General features: G+C 37.9%; 1 protein-coding gene across 2 annotated transcripts in view; it reads left to right on the forward strand.

Moving 5' to 3' along the window:
* The window catches only part of BBS12 (Bardet-Biedl syndrome 12), a 121,552-nt gene that overhangs the window by 35,466 nt on the left and 61,691 nt on the right, over positions 1 to 24,395 (forward strand). The window contains exon 6 of one of the 2 annotated variants that reach the window (XM_037830595.1): positions 13,183 to 13,429. The exons of the other annotated variant lie outside the window; for it this stretch is intronic. The gene's annotated coding sequence lies outside the window, so the exon portion shown is untranslated. Of the gene's footprint in view, positions 1 to 13,182; positions 13,430 to 24,395 lie in introns of those variants that run through there. 2 annotated transcript variants of the gene reach the window in all.

Genomic DNA, 24,395 nt, shown 5'->3' on the forward strand with positions numbered 1-24,395 from the left:
TTATATTTAACCTTTACTACAAACTCTCATTTTCCAAAAGGACAGCTCTCCCTCACTAAGAGGCATAATAGTAAATAAAATTTTCTGCATCTAATTTCTTCTATAAGGTTGGCATTTAAATTTCACTTAATATTAGAAAGAAGAAATAATTTACACGGGGAGACACGGAAAAACGAATTATCTTGGCTCCTGTGAAGTAGTATGCAGCAGAACAGCTTTAAAGGAGTATTACATACTAATTAGAGTAGAAAATACATGAAAGACAAAACCTGATGAATGTGAGGAAAATTGTACATTTATATACATAGCTGGAGAAAATACAAATTGGTTTAGCTTTAAATGGTTCTTCATAAAAATGTTTAAAAAAGTATTTTAAAAAGTGAAAACAATCCAAATATTCTACAATGGAGAAGATTTCAACAAATAAGACATATTAATATGATGGAACAGTTACTATATAGCTTTAAAATGTCAAATATGTATACTACTACAAAGCAAAAAATGTTTATAGTGATGAATTTAAAAAAAACCCAAGAGAATATTAACTTTATCGACTGTGTAATGACAATAACAAAAATTGGAACTTAGAGGAATATAAATAATTTCAATTCCTGCTCAATTTTTAAAGTTGTTCAAGTTTCAGTTTTTGGCAGTGATGAGAATTCTAACAACTAATCATAACTTATCTATCTTGTATTATATCTCTAAAACCTAATAATGACTTTCAAGTCTTTTTTACTTGATACAAATAGTTTGAACAATCTCCAAAGGATTTTTTTTTCCTTTTAAATTGCTTTAAATCAAATTTTCCTACTAAATGGTGAAACACTAAAAGCTTTCCCTCTAAGATCTGGAACAAGGCAAGTATGCCCACAGTCACCAGTTATTTAACATTGTACTGGAAGTTCTAGCCGGAGTAGTTAGGCAAGAAAAAGAAATAAAAAGCATCCAACTTGGAAAGGAAGAAGTAAAACTTTCACTATTTGCAGATGATGTGATCCTGCGTGTAGAAAGTCCTGAAAAATCTACAACAAAGCTATTAGAGTTAATCAATGAATTCAGCAAAGTGGCAGGGTAAGAGAACAAAACACAAAAAATCAGTAGTATTTCTATACACTAATGATGAGCAATTTAAGGAGGAAATCAAGAAAAATAATCCCATTTACAATATCAACTAAAAGAATCAAATATCTAGGAATAAATTTATCCAAAGATGTAAAGGATTTGTGTAAGGAAAATTGCAAAACTTTGCTAAAAGAAAACAAAAAAGGTCTAAATAAATGGAAGGACAGTCCATGCTCATGAATTGGAAGATATTTGTTAAGATGTCAATTCTACCCAATATGATTTACAGATTCAATGCAATCTGAACCAAAATTCCAACAGCCTATTTTGCAGAAAAGGGAAAGCAAATCATCAAATTTATTTGGAAAAGTAAGGGGCCCTGAAAAGAGAAAACCATCTTGAAAAAGAGGAACGAGATTAGAGAACTCACATGTCTTGACTTCTCCTTATTACAAAGCTACAGTGGTCAAAACAGCATGGTACTGGCACAAGGATAGATGTATAGATCTATGTAATTAAACTGAAAGTTCAGAAATAGACCCTCACATCTATGGCCAATTAATTTTTGACAAGGCTGCCAAGTCTACTCAATTGGGAAAGAATAATTTCTTCAACAAATAATGCTGGAAGAATTAGATATCCATATGCAAAAGAATGAAGGAAGACCCCTATCTTGTACCACATACAAAAAATCAACTAAAAATGGGTCAAAGACCTAAATATAAGAAACAAGACTATAAAACTCCTAGAAGAAAGTGTAGGGAAGCATCTTCAGGATCTTGTGTTAGGCAATGGTCTCATAAACTTTACCTCCAAAGCACAAGCTATGATAGAAAAAAATAGATAAATGGGATAACATCAAAATTATAAGCAATTTGTGCGTCAAAGGGCTTTATCATGAAAGTGAAAAGACAACCTACTCAATGGGAGAAAATATTTGAGAATCACATATTTGATAAGGGCTTCATATCCAGAAATATAAAGAAATTCTGCAACTCCACAATAAAAAGACAAACAATCCAATTTAAAAATGGGCAAAAGACTTGAATAGACATTTCTCCAAAGAGAATATACAAATGGCTATAAAGCACTGAAAAGATGCTCAACGTCATTAGCTATTTGGGAAATGCAAGTCAAAACCACAGTGAGATACCATTTCAAACCCACTAGAATGACTACTATTGAAAAAAAATGAAAATTACAAGTGTTGGAGAGGATGTAGAGAAAAAGGAACACTCATTCATTGCTTGATGGGAATGTAAAATGGTGCAGCCGCTGTGGAAGACAGTTCGGCAGTTCCTGAGAAAGGTAAGCATAGAATTATCATATGACCCACCAATCCCACTACTAGGTATATACCCAAAAGAATTGAAAGCAGGGACCTGAACAGATATTTGCACACTAATTTTCATAGTGTCATTATTCACAATTGCCAAAAATTGGAAGCAACCCAAGTACCTATCAACTGATGAATGGGGAAACAAAACGTGGTATATATTCAGCATTAAAAAGGAATGAAGTTTTGATTCATGCGGCAACATGGATGAACCTTGAAGACATTACATTGAGGGATATAAGCCAGACAAAAAAAGAACAAATATTTTATGATCTCACTGATATGAAATAATTAGAATAAGCAAACTCATAGAGTCAGAATCTAGAATATATGTTACCAGAGGCTGAGTTAGGGATTTGGTATGGGGAGTTAATGCTTAAGTTATACAGAATTTCTGTTTGGGTTGATTTTTAAATTTTGGTAACAGATGGTGGTGATGGTAACACAACATTGTGAATGCAATTAGCTGCATTGAATTATATATGTGAATGTAGTTAAAAGGAGAAATGTTAGGTTGTATATATGTTACTAGAATAAAAATTTAAAAGAAAAAAATGTTTAAATAGTGAACCCCAATATAAACAATGGACTATAGTTAATAGTACAATTATAAAAATGTTCTTTCAAGAATTATAAAAAATGTACCACACTAATGCAAGGGGTTAATAATAGGGTGGTATATGGGAACTCTGTATTTTATATATTTCATGCATGATATTTCTGTAAACCTACAAGTTCTCTAACAATAAAAAGGAAACTCTTAATGGTACAGAATTTCTGTTTGGGGTGATGGAAAAGAGTAGGTAATGGTTATGGTAGCACAATATTGTAAAAGCAATTAATGCCACTGAATTGTATACTTAAGAATGGCTAAAATGGCAAATTTTACATTATATATATTTAGGACAATAAAAATTTTTATTTAAAAAAATGTTTCCTGTGCATTTACTGAATCTAGGAATTAATTACACATGTTTAAAATTTATTAGTGTGTGACATTCTACAAAATACCTGACCAGTACTGCTCAACTGTCAAAGCCATCAAAAACGAAGTCTAAGAAACTGTCACAGCCAATGTAATATGGTATCCAGGAACAGAAAAGCAGACATTAGGTAAAAATTAAGGAAATCTGAATGAAGTATGGACTTTAGTTACTAATGTATCAGTGCCAGCTCATTAATTATGATAAATGTACTATACTAATATAAGATGTTATTAGTAAGGGAAACCAGGTGTGAGACATATGGGAATTCTCTGAACTATCTTTGCAATTTTTCTGTAAAACTCAAATTATTCTAAAATAAATGGTTTATTTAAAAAAACAACTGAAGAATTTATTAGTGTGCTCAGACCACTATATAACAACATTAATGTATTGAGCTAACGTACTAAGTAACAGAACCTAGTTTCCTATGAGTGTTCATCTGTTAAGTTGCGAAACTACCAGGTCATATGTGTAATTATACAACAGATCAAGAGAAGGTTTCAATAATTGAAGACACTCTTCAATAAAGAAAATATGTAATTAAGAACTAGAATGTAGAAAGTACTATATTAAGAACTATCCTTACCTCAGGTTTATATAAGTTATCTCCAACCAAAGGAAATGATAGGAATACATTCCTAGTCTAGAATGCACATTCTGGCTTCTAACAAAATGTTCTTATCAAAATGTAAAGTTACTTTTGTATTACAGTATGTAATGTAGTCTCATTTCAAGATTATTTTGAGATTTCTTTTCCCTTTTTGAATTTTTTTTCTCTTTTCCATTTCTTTTACCATTTTTCTTGGCATTGCATTAAAAAAATTTCCCAATGTGTTTATCTGATGATGTGAAGAAGATTCTTTGTACCCTGTTCACTGTGAATGAAAAGCAAACTGGGAATTTTACAGCCTGTTGAGAACATTGAGCCCTGGTTTGATGTTTAAAAAAAGTAGTCAGTTTCCTGTGTTAACCTCAGAGCAGGAGGTAGAAAAGACTACTTCCCAATAGGTTTTCACTTTGGACTAAACATAAATTAAAAGAAATGAGGCAGATAGAAAACATCTTTCTTTCCCTCACCACTATAGTTAAATTGTACATTAAAATCATCTGTTTTTAATGTATTAAAAATGTTTTAAAGTAGCATTAGTGTTTTCTTGTCTGAAAGCAATAGAAACTTCTCTTGATGAAGTCATTTATTTTCCTACAAATAATCATTGGTTTCCTGAAGCATTTCTGAAACTGCCTTTTAAGAATTGCATGGAGCTCTGGTCAAAATGCAAATTCCCAGACCCATAGAGTCAAGATTCCAATTCCATATGCTTGAGGGCCCAAAGAGAATCTATATTTTTAGTTAGAGTCTTATTTTGATCAGGTATGTCTTCTGATCAGTTAAGTTTAAGAAATATTGTTCTATCTTAGTAGTTCTTAGCCCTGGCTACATAGTAGAATCACTTTGAGAGTTTTTAAAATGATTAATGTTCCAGCCTATCCCTACCACACACTCAGATTGTCATTTAGTTACCAGGGACAAGGCATGTGCATCCGCATTTTTTTAATGCTCCCAGGGTGATACTAATGTACAACCAGGGTGGAAAACCACTAATCTGGTATATGGAACTAAAGCTAATTAGAAAAACCTGTACTTTACTCCTTTGGCTTTACTCAAAAACATATTGACTACTGAATAAAAAATATGGCTCCCACAAGCATGAAATTGAGCAAAAGAAGCCAGATACAAAAAAAAAGAACATACTAACTGACTAATAGGTACAAGGTTTCTTATTGGGGTGATAGAAATGTTCTGATATTAGATAGTGGTGGTGGTTACACAGCATAGTGAATTTACTAAGATCCACTGAAGTGTACTCTTTTAAATGGTTAATTTTATGGTATGTGAATTATATGTCAATATGAAATGCTATTTTTTAAAAAAAGAAAACATATTTTATAACCACTTTTGTGGCTTCAATGTTGCTGCAGAGGTATTTTGTAGACGGGATCAACATCTACAAACAGTTGACTTTAAGTAAAGCAGATTACCTTTCCTAATGTAGGTGGGCCTCATCTAATCACTTGGAGGACGTAAAAGCAAAGAACTGAGGGTTCCAAAAAGAAGAAATTCTGCTTCAAGACCACACTATCTACTACTTCTCTTTGGTTTTCCAAGCTACTGGCACCCCCTATGATTTTGGACTCAAGATATCAACATCAATTCTTACCAGAATTTCCAGCCTGCCACCTGCCCCACAGATCTTGAATTTTCAGCCCCAGCAATCATGTGAGCCAATTACTGAAAGTAAATCTCTTAGTATAGATAGATATAGATACACATATACCCTATTGGTTCTGTTTCTCTGATACAGGCACATTTAACCCAGAGTGTTAGAAGTGAGGTTAGTGATTATCTTCATAGAGGAAATAGTGGAAAGGAGCCACAAGGAGGGCACTGGAGTACTTGGCAGTGTTATTTCTTGACTTGGGTAGTGGTTAGAGGGGGTTCATTCATTTTGTGATAGTTCATTTTTGAGCTGTATATTTATGATTTATGTACTTTATGTATGTTATATTTTAAAATAAGTTTTAAGAGATTGGCTTTTATTTTATTCAATTTTTGTAAGTTTAAAATTTTGGTTTTTGGATGGATGAAAAGCAAGTTACTAGAAGAGAGGTAGGAAATTGTGTTAGAGTATTAAACTAATGGTCCCCAATGAGTCACACATTCCTCTGTGCATGGCCTTTTACAGTGTGAGGTGGCCATTCCTCCCATAAGAAAAAGAATCTATTTTATCAACCAAGTGTAGGCTGGCTCTGTGACTTGTTTTGCCCCATAGAATGTGGTGGCAAGTGATGTTGTGTGAGTTCTAGAGTCTAGGCCTTAAGAGGGCTTGCAGCTTCCTCTCTAGCTTTCTTGAAACCCTAAGACCACTGTACTATGAAGAAGTTCAGCCAGTCATGGCTACTGAGGTGAGATGCTGCATGGAGGAGTCAAAAGCCAGCTCCACCCGTCGGACATGTGAGTGAGGCCATCTTGCACCCTCCAGCCCCAGTTGAGCTATGAGAAGATGGCAGCCACGTGAGTAACCAAAGGTGAAACCAACAGAAAAATTGCTCAAGTGGTCATCCCATAGAAATGTGAGAAAAAAAGATACCATTGTTGTTTTAAGCCACTAATTTTTGAAGTGTTTTGTTATACAGTAACAAACTAGGCCAATGAATAGATAACTGGAATAGAAGTGAAGGAATATGCTATGGTGACAAGGTAGCCAGAATAATGGCTCCCCAAAGAGGGCCATGTCCCAATCCCTAGTACCTGTGAATATGTTCTGTTACATGGCAAAGGGGCATTGGGGTTGCAGATGGAATTAGGTTGCTAATCAGCTGATTTTACCACAGGGAGAGGAGCCTGCATTATCCAGGCAAATCCAATTTAATCACAAGGGCCCTTAAAAGCCAGAGGAGGAGGCAGAAGATGAGTCAGGCAGAGTTTTGAAGATGCTACACTGCTGGTTTTGAAGATGAAGGAACAAGCAATGAGCAAAGGAATGGGGGCTGCCTCTAGAAGCTAGAAACAGCAAGGAAACAGTTTCTTCTCTAGAGCCTCCAGAAGGAATGCAGTTCTGGTGACATCTTGATTTTTAGCCCAGTGAGACTCATTTCAGAATTTTAACCTCCAGAACTGTAAAATAATAAATTTTGTGTTGTTTCAAGCAACTAAATTTGTGACTATTTGTTACAGCAGCCATAGAAATCTATTAAAGTTTCCAACAGGAGAACTGGTTGATGCTGGTAATCCAGATGGACACAGAACAATGGCAAAACAGCACAGACTGTCCTTCCTCATAGGATGATAATAGATGTGCTTCTGGACATGAGTTATCAAGAGAAGTGTAAAAGATATTCAGCATCCTCTGTGTGAGAATACAGGAAAGATTGATCTTATTTTAATCTATAATAAAAGCTAGCCTGATGAGAGATGAAGATAATTTTTGACAATAGATGTCATTTACCATTAGAGTAGATTTTACCAAAGAAGGCTGTAGAATCTCTGTCCTCAGAACTTGCTGAAAACTTGCCTTGCTGTAAATTCAGGTTCTGGTTTTGGACAGCATCTTGTAGTGATTAGCCAAATATTTTGAATCTACCTTGAATTTATGTCTATTTTTTATTCCAGGAAAACAAAAACAAAATAAAAACTAAGAGATTCTTGAACTCCTGTAAAAGGATATATACCAAAGAGACTTACCTAATTCATATATTTTTAGAGTCTACTGTACACAGGCATCAGGTGAATTTCCCTAAATTAAATTAAAAATTTTTCTTTCTTTTATATTACTGCCAATACTTTTTTAGATTGCTGTTACTATTCTAACAATTCTAGACTCTTCTTCCATTCTTATTTTACTTCGTGCATTCAGTTTCTATGAATTTAGTTCTTTCCCACTGTTCTAGTTTGCTAATCTGCCAGAATGCAAAACACCAGAAATGAATTGGTTTTTATAAAAGGGGGTTTATTTGGTTGCACAGTTACAGTCTTAAGGCCATAAAGTGTACAAGGTGACGCATCAACAATCGGGTACCTTCACTGGAAGATGGCCAATGGTGTCCGGAAAACCTCTGTTAGCTGGGAAGGCAAGTGGTTGGCGTTTGCTCCAAGTTCTGGTTTCAAAATGACTTTCTCCCAGGACGTTCCTCTCTAGGCCACAGCTCCTCATCAAAATGTCACTCTCAGTTGCTCTTGGGGCATTTTTCCTCTCTTAGCTTCTTTGGAGCAGGAGTCTGCATTCAACGGCCGTCTTCAAACTGTCTCTCATCTGGAGCCACTCTCTCAGCTTCTCTGCATTCTTCAAAGCATCCCTCTCAGCTGCACTTCAAAATGTCACTCTCAGCTGCACTGAGTTCCTTCTGTTTGTCAACTCATTTATATGGCTCCAGTGATTTAATTTATACCCACCCTGAATGGGTGGAGTAATACCTCCATGGAAATTATCCAGAGTCATCACCCACAGTTGGGTGGGGCGCATTTCCATGCAAACAACCTAATCCAATGTTCCAACTTAATCCCCACTAATATGTCTGCCCCACAAGATTGCATCAAAGAATATGGCTTTTCCTGGGGGACATAATATATTCAAACCAGCACACCCACCCCTTCTGATTTCCTTATCCACCCCAGGGCTTCATAACTTATTACCTCTTTACGTATTTCTTTAGCACTATTTATTTTCCTAAGACCGTTGGGTAGAAATGACTACAATATCATGAGGTTCTGGAAAATGTCCACTTCCTTTTGCAATATTATTTGTGGGCTAAAACAATATTGTTCAACATTAATGACTGGTTCTGGGATTACATCTTTAGAATTGGGTCAATTTCAGCATTGCCACTGATTTCATAAACTCTGTTTGGCATGTAATCCTTGGATGATTCCTTTGAAATATTTTCATGGATTTCCAGAATTCCTTCTTATTTCATTAGCCACTTGTAGACTATGCCTTTATATTCTCACATTTAATGTTTTATTTCTTTTGCAAAGAAAACAAATAGCAATTTAAAATTTGCTTTGTCCTTAAGTATACTAATTTATGAGGCCCTTACCATGTTATAAGTACTCATAATATCAAGCAGATTAAGAGAAAATCATTTCATTTTTCTAGTTTTCAGTTTTTTTAAAGTTTCCTCATTGAATGACAAATCTTATGTCAAATCTTTTATTAATGATGCCATTTGTTTTCATTTAAGGAAAATAAAATCACAGAGGGAAGAGTATAACTTGTTTCTCAGCTACTAATTGAATGGTCTCTTTCTCTTTCTTTCTTCTCTCCCACTCTCTCTCCTTTTTTCCCTCTTTCCTTCTCTCTCTCCCCTTTCTTGAGTATCAGATCTCTGTGGTAGCCATAGAGAATTTCCCGGCTGGAAGGGATTTTTTTAAATTCAGTTTTATTGAGATATATTCACATACCATACAGTCATCCATGGTGTACAATCAACTGTTCACAGTACCATCATATAGTTATGCATTCATCACTCCAATCTATTTTTGAACATTTTCCTTACACCAGAAAGAATAAAAATAGGAATGAAAAATAAAAGTAAAAAAGAACACCCAAATCATCCCCCCCATCCCACCCTATTTTTCATTTAGTTTTTGTCCCCATTTTTCTATTCATCCATCCATACACCGCACAAAGGGAGTATGATCCACAAGGTTTTCACAATCACACCATCACCCCATGTAAGTTACATAGTTATACAATCATTGCAGTTTGATAGTTTCAGGTATTTACTTCTAGCTATTCCAATACACTAAAACCTAAAAAGGGATATGTATATAGTGCATAAGAATGCCCACCAGAGTGATCTCTTGACTCCATTTGAAATCTCTCAGCCACTGAAACTTTGTTTTGTTTCATTTTGCATCCCCCTTTTGGTCAAGAAGATGTTCTCAATCCCACGATGCCAGGTCCAGGCTCATCCCCAGGAGTCATATCCTGCATTGCCAGGGAGATTTACGCCCTGGGGAGTCAGGTCTCACGTAATGGGGAAGGCAGTGAGTCCACCCGCCAAGTTGGCTTAGCTAGAAAGAAAGAGACGGCCACATCTGAGCAACAAAGAGGTACTCAGGGGGAGACTCAGGCATAATCACAAGCAGGCTTAGCCTCTCCTCGGCAGTAAAAAGCTTCATAAGGGCACATCAAACCGCCAGTCCTCAGTATGAGAACATCAGCAACAATCCAGGTGGGGATGTCCAACATTTCTGCATTTTCCCCCAGCTCCTCAGGAGGCCTTGCATATATATTTTTATTTTCTGCCCAAATTACTTTGGGATGTATCACTGTTTCACACTAACCTGTACAAACCTACCAGATCTTGCTTCCTATTCAAAGTTCCATGTAATTATGGTGTTTGAATAAACTGACCATACAAGTTAAATTATTTAGTATACTACAGAAAATATAGATCCTGCACCAAAGAAACATCTCCTCTCTTGGTCTCACATGGAAGTTGAAGTTTTAAAACACAGTCAGTATCGACTTTTACCCTTTGGCCTGATTTGCTTTATTCCTAACCAGATCTGCTTCATTCATATCTCTAATTGAAGTCTGGACTTTTTTTTAGCTTTTTTAACAGTTGCTGTATGTGCTAATACTGACATTCATATCTGCCAAGCTCTAGCTCTGAGTTTCAAGTGCAAGACAGATACCCAAAGTTCTAGATACCGACCAGGTCATAAACAAAGGGATCAGCATCTCAGAATTTGGAGAAAACCATTACAATTCAGGAATAAATGTGACTGCTGTAAGAGCTTACAATCTGGGGACCATTACAATAAGCATTCCCCTGATAAGCTGTGCTCTAAGATTCAATTCTGAGTTTACACACTGTAGTTAGTCCATATTGGTGAGGCATTATAATGTTTATCTTTTCGTTTCTGGTGTACTTCCCTCAAAATGCTGTCTACAGGATCCATTCACCTTGTTGCATGCCTTACAACTTCACTCCTTTTTGCAGTTTCTCAATATTTCATTGTATACATACACCACAGTTCACTATTCTGTTCATCAGTCGTTGTAACCTTAGGCCATCTCCACCCATTGCAAACCGTGCATACGGCCTCCATAAACACCAGCAAGTAAATTTTCATTCATGTCCCTGCTCTCAGATCTTCCAAGTATATGCCCCATAATGGAGTTGCAGGACCTTATGGCACTAGAAGGGAATTTTTTTATTCCCTCCTCCAATTTCATTTTACACATGAGGAAACTGAGGCCCAGAAAAGACCATTTAGTTGCTGATAAAACCACTTTTCTCCCACATTTTTAAATTGTTTCATCATCTGTAATTTATATATCTATATATACACACACACACATATATACACATATATATATTTAAACAATGTGTTTAACATGTGGGCAAAATGAGTCATTTTAGCTTTTATCAATTTTCTTAAAAGCTTTTTGGTAAATAAGTTGACTCCTTTTTACTACCAGCTATTCAAGCTAACTATATGAGCACCACTTAACCCATTATTATAGTAATATAACTTTAAGAAGAGCTTCCTCAGGGCAAAGAACCTTTCTTTGATGTTGTTGCCCTTTAATGTATTCGTTTCCTCCAGCTTTTATTGAATTTCCAAAGTCTACTTCAAGAAAAGATCCACGTGTCCTAATTACCATGCTCGATTTTCCTTTTTTAGATACACATTGAGTAACAGGTGACATATATTGAGCACTGGGTTTATTGTTCCCATTTTACTAACAGGAAAACTAAGGCACAGGGATGTTTATTGATTTACCAAAGATTACTTCAAGGCAGAGTTGGATGAAACTTGGTCTACTTTATTCCAGATTTAGTGTTCTTTCCACCTCCTTTTCAGCAATTTGGCTGATATTCTTTAATATTGTTGACAAACTTCTCTTTTTAAGAAAATGCTATTGTAAATTACATAAAATTTATTTTTGTGAAATTAACAATATTATAAATATGGAAATGATGTTGAGTTCATTTCCTCTGGTCTTGTACTTCAGACATATTAATGCCTAGGGGTGGCCAAAGTAGGGTGCATCTCATCCATGGGGTCTATAAGAAGACCAACAGGAGAACAGAGAAAATATCAGAACTTCCATTTTTATTTAAGTTTCTATATTTTCCTTTAATAAATTATATTTTATGTGTTTATAATATGCATTATATACTTGATATAGTACTTGTGCATATTTTATAAATAAATAAACATATATGGCTTTGGTAGATGTGATCAGAGAAGTATGAAGCCCATTAGTCTAGGCCATATTACCAAATGATTGTCTATTTTCTTCTTAAAGCTCCATGGACATGCAAATATCGTCAATGACTTATTTTATGATGATGGTATAAATGTAAGGCAAGTCAAATTTCACCCGCTCTAAAAGTGAGCCCTTTTTTTCTACTTTTTATCTCCTTGGGTTCTTTTGTTCTTAGCTTCCTGGTTCTATGGACACATTGAGTATTGTTGATGGCTCCCCACTCTTAAAACTTTCCCCTTGCTGGTCCCCATAGATTCAAAGGCCTCTGAGGGCTCAGACTAGCAATTATTTGTATTTTTTCTCCCAACACAGTGGGAGTAGCACAGTGCCCACGTTCCCTTTATCAGGAGAAAAGATAAAATCATGTCTCTAATTGTAGAGACAGTATAGAAGGAAAAGGTTGGCTTCTGGTCCTTGCTTTTCTACTTTCTTTGTCAACAGTGAACACTTCACTTACTTTCTCTAACCTCTGTTTGGTCATTTGTGAAACTTAGGTCATCAATTTTAAAAATCCATTTTTAAAATCTATCCATCTATCTAATCGATTTTTTTTTCATAGCCATGGTACTCTTTTCAAGCAAAATCTCATGCAGAAGCCTAGTGTATAGATCAGACAGCAGGCTGAAGGATCTATGTGAGGGTGGGTACCTGGAGTTCCCTCTGCTCAGAATCACCCTTCACCGCCCCTCTCTCTTACTGCCCAGGGGCTCTGAAGGACCCTATGGTTCCTTAGAGTACTACTGGAAAAAAAAACACTTGACTAGGTTTCTACAGTCTTATCAGGGCATAAAATTCTTGTACCAGCATCAAAGTATTTTTTATACTATGAAAATCCCAAATGTTATTGAATGAGAAAAGAAATTTTGTTTGATTAAGAGTTTGCTTTGTATTTTAACACAATGTTTACACTGTAAAACAGACTCGAGTTGAACCGCTGAGGAGGCTGAACAAAGGATAAAATAAATTGGAAATCAAATCCATATTTTTCCTTCTTCTTTTCAAACTTAAGCCCAGTAATATGAAACAGATGGTGAAAGGTTAATGTGCTCAGAAATCTTCAATGACATGGGTGATGCAATCTTGTCTGGAGGCTGCCATTCGTGAGTCTGCTTGGAGAGAAGGAATCATTCATCAAGTGGCAGTTATGTGCAGAACTGCATACTGAACTTTCTAACTGTTTTGGGAATAGTCTTACAGTTGGCTTGCCCTAAAGGTTATTGGAAAAACCTAAACCAGGATCTTACAATTTTATGCACTAGGTATTAATATTATTTCTATTGTTATAAACTCATGTTAATAAGTGAATTTAATAAATTATTTTTTGTGATTGCTAACATATTTGAACTTACATCCACCATCTTATTTGTGTGTTTTTTTCTTTACTGTGCATTTTCTTTACTTCTTGTTTTCTTGTTCACTGTCTCATTGATTCACTAGGCTAAAGGAAGGTTACAACTTCTAATTCTCTTCTATGAGTGATTACTCTTAAATTTTAACATGCTTACTGAACTTAAAAAGTTTCACTAATATGTAATCTTCCTCTAAAACATAAGAAGATCCTTAGCATGCCATTGGACTTCTTCCATGCCTACTCCTGGACCAGAGATTAGGATTTTCTGGGCATGTTCTAGTTGCTAATGCTGCCACAATACAAAACAGCAGAGATGGATTGGCTTTTATAAAAGGGGGTTTATTTGGTTACACAGTTACAGTCTTAAGGCCATAAAGTGTCCAAGGTAACACATCAGTAAGCGGGTACCTTCACTGAAGGATGGCCAGTGGTGTCCGGAAAACCGCTGTTAGCTGGGAAGGCATGTGGCTGGCGTCTGCTCCAAAGTTCTGGGTTCAAAATGGCTTTCTCCCAGAACGTTTTCAATGGCCGTCTTCAAAATGTCTCTCACCTGCAGCTCCTGTGCTTTCTTCAAAGTGTCCCACTTGGCTGTAGCAAGCTCACTCCTTCTGTCTGATCTTGTATAGTGCACCAGTAATTTAATTCAGAACTACCCAATGGGTGGGCCAACACCTCCATAGAAATTATCCAATCAGAGTCATCATCCACAGTTGGGTGGGGCACATCCCCATGGAAACACTCAAAGAATTACAATCTAATTAACACTGATAGTCTGCCCACACAAGATTACATCAAAGATAATGGCATTTGGGGAGACATAATACATTCAAACTGGCACATTCCCCGGCCCGGACCCCAAAATGACATTATCTTTCCATATACAAAATACATTCATCCCACAATATCACAGAAACTTAAATCATTTCAGTAACAATAGTTAAGTACAAAATTCCATCAAAATCAATTATAGGCATGGTCAGTCCTAAGGCATAATTTTCCTTTAGCTGTGGATCTCTGAACATAGAACAAGTTATGTGCTTCCAATATACAAAGGAGGGACATTCATAGGATAAACATTCCCATTGCTATAAGGAGAAAGAGTAAGGAAAACACGGTGAACAGGACCAAAACAGTTCCTAAAACCTGCAGGACAAACTCTATTAGATTTCAAAGTCTGAGAGTCATTAACAGAATGAGGTTGCATCCTTGGGGCTTGAGAGAGCAGGAGTCTAACCCTTCCTAAGGGCCTTTGTGGCAGCCCTTTCCTCTCCAGACGTTTAGGTGAGTGCTCCAACATATCCACACATTGGGGAGACCACCTTCTCAGCCCCACCCTCCTCAAACATTGGGGCAGCTCCCGGATTCCCTTCCATCTCCGGGGCACACACTCAACCCCTTCAAAACAGTGTAGTGGCAGTCAGGCTCTCCCCAATTCCCTGGGAATGTGTTCCACCCTCTTTGGGGCTTGGGGTGGCAGAACATTTCCTGAGCATCGTGGGGGAGGCCCGCCCTCGACCTCCAGGGCAAACTCACCCTTTCCATGCGTGTGGGCTGCTCCGCTCTCCCAGCCCGAGACCTCTTGACTCCAGACCTTAACCTCCATAGCTCTGTCTTTGAAGAAACTTTTCCTTCAATTTGTTCCTTGTCTGTCTCCTCCAGTCCAGACCAGCAGCATCTCTGTCTATAAAGTTCTCGCAAAAATTCTGTTGGCTTCACATGAAGCACACAGGGGTCAAAGCGATCAGACCATAGGACTTTCCACAAATCCTTTCTGTTTAACTCCTTTCCCAATCTTGGCTTGTACTGAAATGGCAGCTGGGTTCCATGTTTGGTTACATACTCACGCTGGGCTGTAGTTTCTGGGATTCCATCCCCTGGAAGCTGTTTTCCAGGCCATCAATTTCTGGTTTCTTTGAAACCAAGAGTTCAGTTCTCAGTTTATCTCTCTCCACTCACATTTTACTATAAGCTGCAAGGAGAAGCCAGGGTACATCCTCCACATGTAGTCTAGAGATCTCCTCAGCTAAGCATTCCAGGTTGTCATTTTCAAATTCTTCCTTCCGTCTGACACCAGGACTCAATTTTGCCAAATTCTCTGCCACTTTAAAACAAGGATCGCCTTTCTTCCAATGTGCAACAACACATTCATCATTTCTGTTCAAGTCCTCGTCAGAAGTATCTTGAGAGTCCATATTTCCACAAACGGTCTTTTCAAAGCAGTTTAGGCTTTTTCTATCAAGCTCCTCACAATTCTTCCAGAATCTTTCCCTTATCCATTTAAAAAGCCATTCCAGATAATTGAAGAGGGCGGGGCAAGATGGCAGACTGGTGAGCTGTATGTTTTAGTTACTCCTCCAGGAAAGTAGGTAAAAAGCCAGGAACTGCGTGGACTGGACACCACAGAGCAACCTGTCTTTGGGCATACTTCATACAACACTCATGAAAACGTGGAACTGCTGAGATCAGCGAAATCTGTAAGTTTTTGCGGCCAGGGGACCCGCGCCCCTCCCTGCCAGGCTCAGTCCCGGGGGAGGAGGGGCTGTCAGCTCCAGGAAGGAGAAGGGAGAATTGCAGTGGCTGCTCTTACCGGAAACTCATTCTACTGATTCAAACTCCAACCATAGATAGACTGAGGCCAGACACCAGAGACTCTGAGAGCAGCCAGCCCAGCAGAGAGGAGACAGGCATAGAAAAAAAACAACACGAAAAACTCCAAAATAAAAGCAGAGGATTTTTGGAGTTCTGGTGAACACAGAAAGGGGAAGGGCGGAGATCAGGCCTTGAGGCGCATATGCAAATCCCGAAGCAAGGCTGATCTCTCTGCCCTGGGCACTTTTCCTTAATGGCCCTGGTTGCTTTGTCTATTAGCATTTCAATAACCCATTAGATCTCTGAGGAGGGCCGTTTTTTTTTTTTTTTTTTTTTTTTTTTAAATCCTTTTTGCTTTTTCTAAAACAATTACTCTAAGAAGCTCAATACAGAAAGCTTCAAAGAATTGAAATTTGGGCACGTCAAGTCAAGAGCAGATCTAAGAGAGCTCTGAGACAAAAGGCAATAATCCAGTGGCTGAGAAAATTCACTAAACAACACAACTTCCCAAGAAAAGGGGGGTGTCCGCTCACAGCCACCATCCTGGTGGACAGGAAACACTCCTGCCCATCGCCAGCCCCATAGCCCAGAGCTGCCCCAGATAACCCAGTGTGACGGAAGTGCTTCAAATAACAGGCACACACCACAAAACTGGGCGTGGACATTAGCCTTCCCTGCAACCTCAGCTGAATGTCCCAGAGCTGGGAAGGGGGAGCAGTGTGAATTAACAGAGCCCCATTCAGCCATCATTTGAGCAGACTGGGAGCCTCCCAACACAGCCCAGCAGCCCAGAACTGCCCTGGGGGGACGGCACTCACCTGCGACATAGCACAGTCATCCCTCAACAGAGGACCCGGGGTGCACAGCCTGGAAGAGGGGCCCACTTGCAAGTCTCAGGAGCCATACGCCAATACCAAAGACTTGTGGGTCAGTGGCAGAGACAAACTGTGGCAGGACTGAACTGAAGGATTAGACTATTGCAGTAGCTTTAAAACTCTAGGATCATCAGGGAGATTTGATTGTTAGGGCCACCCCCCCTCCCCGACTGCCCAGAAACACGCCCCACATACAGGGCAGGCAACACCAACTACACACGCAAGCTTGGGACACCAATTGGGCCCCACAAGACTCACTCCCCCACTCACCAAAAAGGCTAAGCAGGGGAGATCTGGCTTGTGGAGAACAGGTGGCTCGTGGACGCCACCTGCTGGTTAGTTAGAGAAAGTGTACTCCACGAAGCTGTAGATCTGATAAATTAGAGATAAGGACTTCAACTGGTCTACAAACCCTAAAAGAACCCTATCAAGGTCAGCAAATGCCACGAGGCCAAAAACAACAGAAAATTATAAAGCATATGAAAAAACCAGACGATATGGATAACCCAAGCCCAAGCACCCAAATCAAAAGACCAGAAGAGACACACCTAGAGCAGCTACTCAAAGAACTAAAGATGAACAATGAGACCCTAGTACGGGATATGAAGGAAATCAAGAAGACCCTAGAAGAGCATAAAGAAGACATTGCAAGACTAAATAAAAAAATGGATGATCTTATGGAAATTAAAGAAACTGTTGACCAAATTAAAAAGATTCTGGACACTCATAGTACAAGACTAGAGGAAGTTGAACAACGAATCAGTGACCTGGAAGATGACAGAATGGAAAATGAAAACATAAAAGAAAGAATGGGGAAAAAAATTGAAAAACTCGAAATGGACCTCAGGGATATGATAGATAATATGAAACGTCCGAATATAAGACTCATTGGTGTCCCAGAAGGGGAAGAAAAGGGTAAAGGTCTAGGAAGAGTATTCAAAGAAATTGTTGGGGAAAACTTCCCAAATCTTCTAAACAACATAAATACACAAATCATAAATGCTCAGCGAACTCCAAATAGAATAAATCCAAAAAAAACCCACTCCGAGACATATACTGATCACACTGTCAAACATAGAAGAGAAGGAGCAAGTTCTGAAAGCAGCAAGAGAAAAGCAATTCACCACATACAAAGGAAACAGCATAAGACTAAGTAGTGACTACTCAGCAGCCACCATGGAGGCGAGAAGGCAGTGGCACGATATATTTAAAATTCTGAGTGAGAGGAATTTCCAGCCAAGAATACTTTATCCAGCAAAGCTCTCCTTCAAATTTGAGGGAGAGCTTAAATTTTTCACAGACAAAGAAATGCTGAGAGAATTTGCTAACAAGAGACCTGCCCTACTGGAGATACTAAAGGGAGCCCTACAGACAGAGAAACAAAGACAGGACAGAGAGACTTGGAGAAAGGTTCAGTACTAAAGAGATTCGGTATGGGTACAATAAAGGATATTAATAGAGAGAGGGAAAAATATGGCAAACATAATCCAAAGGATAAGATGGCCGATTCAAGAAATGCCTTCACGGTTTTAACGTTGAATGTAAATGGATTAAACTCCCCAATTAAAAGATATAGATTCGCAGAATGGATCAAAAAAAATGAACCATCAATATGTTGCATACAAGAGACTCATCTTAGACACAGGGACACAAAGAAACTGAAAGTGAAAGGATGGAAAAAATATTTCATGCAAGCTACAGCCAAAAGAAAGCAGGTGTAGCAATATTAATCTCAGATAAAATAGACTTCAAATGCAGGGATGTTTTGAGAGACAAAGAAGGCCACTACATACTAATAAAAGGGGCAATTCAGCAAGAAGAAATAACAATCGTAAATGTCTATGCACCCAATCAAGGTGCCACAAAATACATGAGAGAAACATTGGCAAAACTAAAGGAAGCAATTGATGTTTCCACAATAATTGTGGGAGACTTCAACACATCACTCTCCCCTATAGATAGATCAACCAGACAGAAGACCAATAAGGAAATTGAAAACCTAAACAATCTGATAAATGAATTAGATTTAACAGACATCTACCGGACATTACATCCCAAATCAACAGGATACACATACTTTTCTAGTGCTCACGGAACTTTCTCCAGAATAGATCATATGCTGGGACATAAAACAAGCCTCAATAAATTTAAAAAGATTGAAATTATTCAAAGCACATTCTCTGACCACAATGGAATACAATTAGAAGTCAATAACCATCAGAGACTTAGAAAATTCACAAATACCTGGAGGTTAAACAACACACTCCTAAACAATCAGTGGGTTAAAGAAGAAATAGCAAGAGAAATTGCTAAATATATAGAGACGAATGAAAATGAGAACACAACATACCAAAACCTATGGGATGCAGCAAAAGCAGTGCTAAGGGGGAAATTTATAGCACTAAACGCATATATTAAAAAGGAAGAAAGAGCCAAAATCAAAGAACTAATGGATCAACTGAAGAAGCTAGAAAATGAACAGCAAACCAATCCTAAACCAAGTACAAGAAAAGAAATAACAAGGATTAAAGCAGAAATAAATGACATAGAGAACAAAAAAACAATAGAAAGGATAAATATCACCAAAAGTTGGTTCTTTGAGAAGATCAACAAGATTGACAAGCCCCTAGCTAGACTGACAAAATCAAAAAGAGAGAAGACCCATATAAACAAAATAATGAATGAAAAAGGTGACGTAACTGCAGATCCTGAAGAAATTAAAAAAATTATAAGAGGATATTATGAACAACTGTATGGCAACAAACTGGATAATGTAGAAGAAATGGACAATTTCCTGGAAACATATGAACAACCTAGACTGACCAGAGAAGAAATAGAAGACCTCAACCAACCCATCACAAGCAAAGAGATCCAATCAGTCATCAAAAATCTTCCCACAAATAAATGCCCAGGGCCAGATGGCTTCACAGGGGAATTCTACCGAACTTTCCAGGAAGAACTGACACCAATCTTACTCAAACTCTTTCAAAACATTGAAAAAAATGGAACACTACCTAATTCATTTTATGAAGCTAACATCAATCTAATACCAAAACCAGGCAAAGATGCTACAAAAAAGGAAAACTACCGGCCAATCTCCCTAATGAATATAGATGCAAAAATCCTCCACAAAATACTTGCAAATCGAATCCAAAGACACATTAAAAAAATCATACACCACGACCAAGTGGGGTTCATTCCAGGCATGCAAGGATGGTTCAACATAAGAAAAACAATCAATGTATTACAACACATTAAAAACTCGAAAGGGAAAAACCAATTGATCATCTCAATAGATGTTGAAAAAGCATTTGACAAAATCCAACATCCGTTTTTGATAAAAACACTTCAAAAGGTAGGAATTGAAGGAAACTTCCTCAACATGATAAAGAGCATATATGAAAAACCCACAGCCAGCATAGTACTCAATGGTGAGAGACTGAAAGCCTTCCCTCTAAGATCAGGAACAAGACAAGGATGCCCGCTGTCACCACTGTTATTCAACATTGTGCTGGAAGTGCTAGCCAGGGCAATCCGGCAAGACAAAGAAATAAAAGGCATCCAAATTGGAAAAGAAGAAGTAAAACTGTCATTGTTTGCAGATGATATGATCTTATATCTAGAAAACCCTGAGAAATCAACGATACACCTACTAGAGCTAATAAACAAATTTAGCAAAGTAGCGGGATACAAGATTAATGCACATAAGTCAGTAATGTTTCTATATGCTAGAAATGAACAAACTGAAGAGACACTCAAGAAAAAGATACCATTTTCAATAGCAACTAAAAAAATCAAGTACCTAGGAATAAACTTAACCAAAGATGTCAAAGACCTATACAAAGAAAACTACATAACTCTACTAAAAGAAATAGAAGGGGACCTTAAAAGATGGAAAAATATTCCATGTTCATGGATAGGAAGGCTAAATGTCATTAAGATGTCAATTCTACCCAAACTCATCTACAGATTCAATGCAATCCCAATCAAAATTCCAACAACCTACTTTGCAGACTTGGAAAAGCTAGTTATCAAATTTATTTGGAAAGGGAAGATGCCTCGAATTGCTAAAGACACTTTAAAAAAGAAAAACGAAGTGGGAGGACTTACACTCCCTGACTTTGAAGCTTATTATAAAGCCACAGTTGCCAAAACAGCATGGTACTGGCACAAAGATAGACATATAGATCAATGGAATCGAATTGAGAATTCAGAGATAGACCCTCAGATCTATGGCCGACTGATCTTTGATAAGGCCCCCAAAGTCACCGAACTGAGCCATAATGGTCTTTTCAACAAATGGGGCTGGGAGAGTTGGATATCCATATCCAAAAGAATGAAAGAGGACCCCTACCTCACCCCCTATACAAAAATTAACTCAAAATGGACCAAAGATCTCAATATAAAAGAAAGTACCATTAAACTCCTAGAAGATAATGTAGGAAAACATCTTCAAGACCTTGTATTAGGAGGCCACTTCCTAGACTTTACACCCAAAGCACAAGCAACAAAAGAGAAAATAGATAAATGGGAACTCCTCAAGCTTAGAAGTTTCTGCACCTCAAAGGAATTTCTCAAAAAGGTAAAGAGGCAGCCAACTCAATGGGAAAAAATTTTTGGAAACCATGTATCTGACAAAAGACTGATATCTTGCATATACAAAGAAATCCTACAACTCAATGAAAATAGTACAGACAGCCCAATTATAAAATGGGCAAAAGATATGAAAAGACAGTTCTCTGAAGAGGAAATACAAATGGCCAAGAAACACATGAAAAAATGTTCAGCTTCACTAGCTATTAGAGAGATGCAAATTAAGACCACAATGAGATACCATCTAACACCGGTTAGAATGGCTGCCATTAAACAAACAGGAAACTACAAATGCTGGAGGGGATGTGGAGAAATTGGAACTCTTATTCATTGTTGGTGGGACTGTATAATGGTTCAGCCACTCTGGAAGTCAGTCTGGCAGTTCCTTAGAAAACTAGAGATAGAGCTACCATTCGATCCAGCGATTGCACTTCTCGGGATATACCCGGAAGATCGGAAAGCAGTGACACGAACAGATATCTGCACGCCAATGTTCATAGCAGCATTATTCACAATTGCCAAGAGATGGAAACAACCCAAATGTCCATCAACAGATGAGTGGATAAATAAAATGTGGTATATACACACGATGGAATACTACGCGGCAGTAAGAAGGAATGATCTGGTGAAACATATGACAACATGGATGAACCTTGAAGACATAATGCTGAGCGAAATAAGCCAGGCACAAAAAGAGAAATATTATATGCTACCACTAATGTGAACTTTGAAAAATGTAAAACAAATGGTTTATAATGTAGAATGTAGGGGAACTAGCAGTAGAGAGCAATTAAGGAAGGGGGAACAATAATCCAAGAAGAACAGATAAGCTATTTAACGTTCTGGGGATGCCCAGAAATGACTATGGTCTGTTAATTTCTGATGGATGTAGTAGGAACAAGTTCACTGAAATGTTGCTATAGTATGTAACTTTCTTGGGGTAAAGTAGGAACATGTTGGAAGTTAAGCAGTTATCTTAGGTTAGTTGTCTTTTTCTTACTCCCTTGCTATGGTCTCTTTGAAATGTTCTTTTATTGTATGTTTGTTTTCTTTTTAACTTTTTTTTTCATACAGTTGATTTGAAAAAAGAAGGGAAAGTTAAAAAAAAAAAAAAAAGAAAAAAGACAAACAAGGAAAAAAAAAAAAAAACAAAAAAAAAAACGATGTAGTGCCCCCTTGAGGAGCCTGTGGAGAATGCAGGGGTATTCGCCTACCCCACCTCCATGGTTGCTGACATGACCACGGACATAGGGGACTGGTGGTTTGATGGGTTGAGCTCTCTACCATAGGTTTTACCCTTGGGAAGACGGTTGCTGCAAAGGAGAGGCTAGGCCTCCCTGTATTTGTGCCTAAGAGTCTCCTCCTGAATGCCTCTTTGTTGCTCAGATGTGGCCCTCTCTCTCTGGCTAAGCCAACTTGAAAGGTGAAATCACTGCCCTCCCCCCTACGTGGGATCAGACACCCAGGGAAGTGAATCTCCCTGGCAACGTGGAATATGACTCCCGGGGAGGAATGTAGACCCGGCATCGTGGGATGGAGAACATCTTCTTGACCAAAAGGGGGATGTGAAAGGAAATGAAATAAGCTTCAGTGGCAGAGAGATTCCAAAACGAGCCGAGAGATCACTCTGGTGGGCACTCTTACGCACACTTTAGACAACCTTTTTTAGGTTCTAAAGAATTGGGGTAGCTGGTGGTGGATACCTGAAACTATTAAACTACAACCCAGAACCCATGAATCTCGAAGACAGTTGTATAAAAATGTAGCTTATGAGGGGTGACAGTGGGATTGGGAAAGCCATAAGGACCAAACTCCACTTTGTCTAGTTTATGGATCGATGTGTAGAAAAGTAGGGGAAGGAAACAAACAGACAAAGGTACCTAGTGTTCTTTTTTACTTCAATTGCTCTTTTTCACTCTAATTATTATTCTTGTTATTTTTGTGTGTGTGCTAATGAAGGTGTCAGGGATTGATTTAGGTGATGAATGTACAACTATGTAATGGTACTGTAAACAATCGAAAGTACAATTTGTTTTGTATGACTGCGTGGTATGTGAATATATCTCAATAAAATGATGATTAAAAAAAAAAAAAAAAAAAAAAGAAAAAAAAAAGCCATTCCAACATGTTTGGTATTTGCAAACTCAGCAGCAAAAGCACACCACTTCTCTGGTACCAAAATCTGTTCTAGTTTACTAATGCTGCCGGAATGCAAAACTCAAGAGATGGATTGGCTTATATAAAAGGGGGGTTATTTGGTTACACAGTTACAGTCTTAAGGCCATAAAGTGTCCAAGGTAACACACCAGCAATCGGGTACCTTCACTGAAGGATGCCAGGCGTGTCCGGAAAACCTCTGTTAGCTGGGAAGGCACGTGGCTGGCATCTGCTCCAAAGTTCTGGTTTCAAAATGGCTTTCTCCCAGAACGTTCCTCTCTAGGTTGCAGTTCCTTAAAAAATGTCACTCTTAGCTGCACTTGGGGTATTTGTCTTCTCTTAGCTTCTCCAGAGCAAGAGTCTGTTTTCAATGGCTGTCTTCAAAATGTCTCTCACCTGCAGCTCCTGTGCTTTCTTCAAAGTGTCCCTCTTGGCTGTAGCAGCTTGCTCCTTCTGTCTGATCTAATATAGTGCACCAGTAATTTAATTCAGACCCACCCAATGGGCAGGCCAACACCTCCATGGAAATTATCCAATCAGAGTCATCACCCACAGTTGGGTGGGGCACATCTCCATGGAAACACTCAAAGAATTACAATCTAATTAACACTGATAGTCTGCCCACACAAGATTACATCAAAGATAATGGTGTTTGGG

The sequence above is a fragment of the Choloepus didactylus genome, chromosome 3, assembly GCF_015220235.1.
Source record: "Choloepus didactylus isolate mChoDid1 chromosome 3, mChoDid1.pri, whole genome shotgun sequence".
Classification (NCBI taxonomy): Eukaryota; Metazoa; Chordata; class Mammalia; order Pilosa; family Megalonychidae; genus Choloepus; species Choloepus didactylus.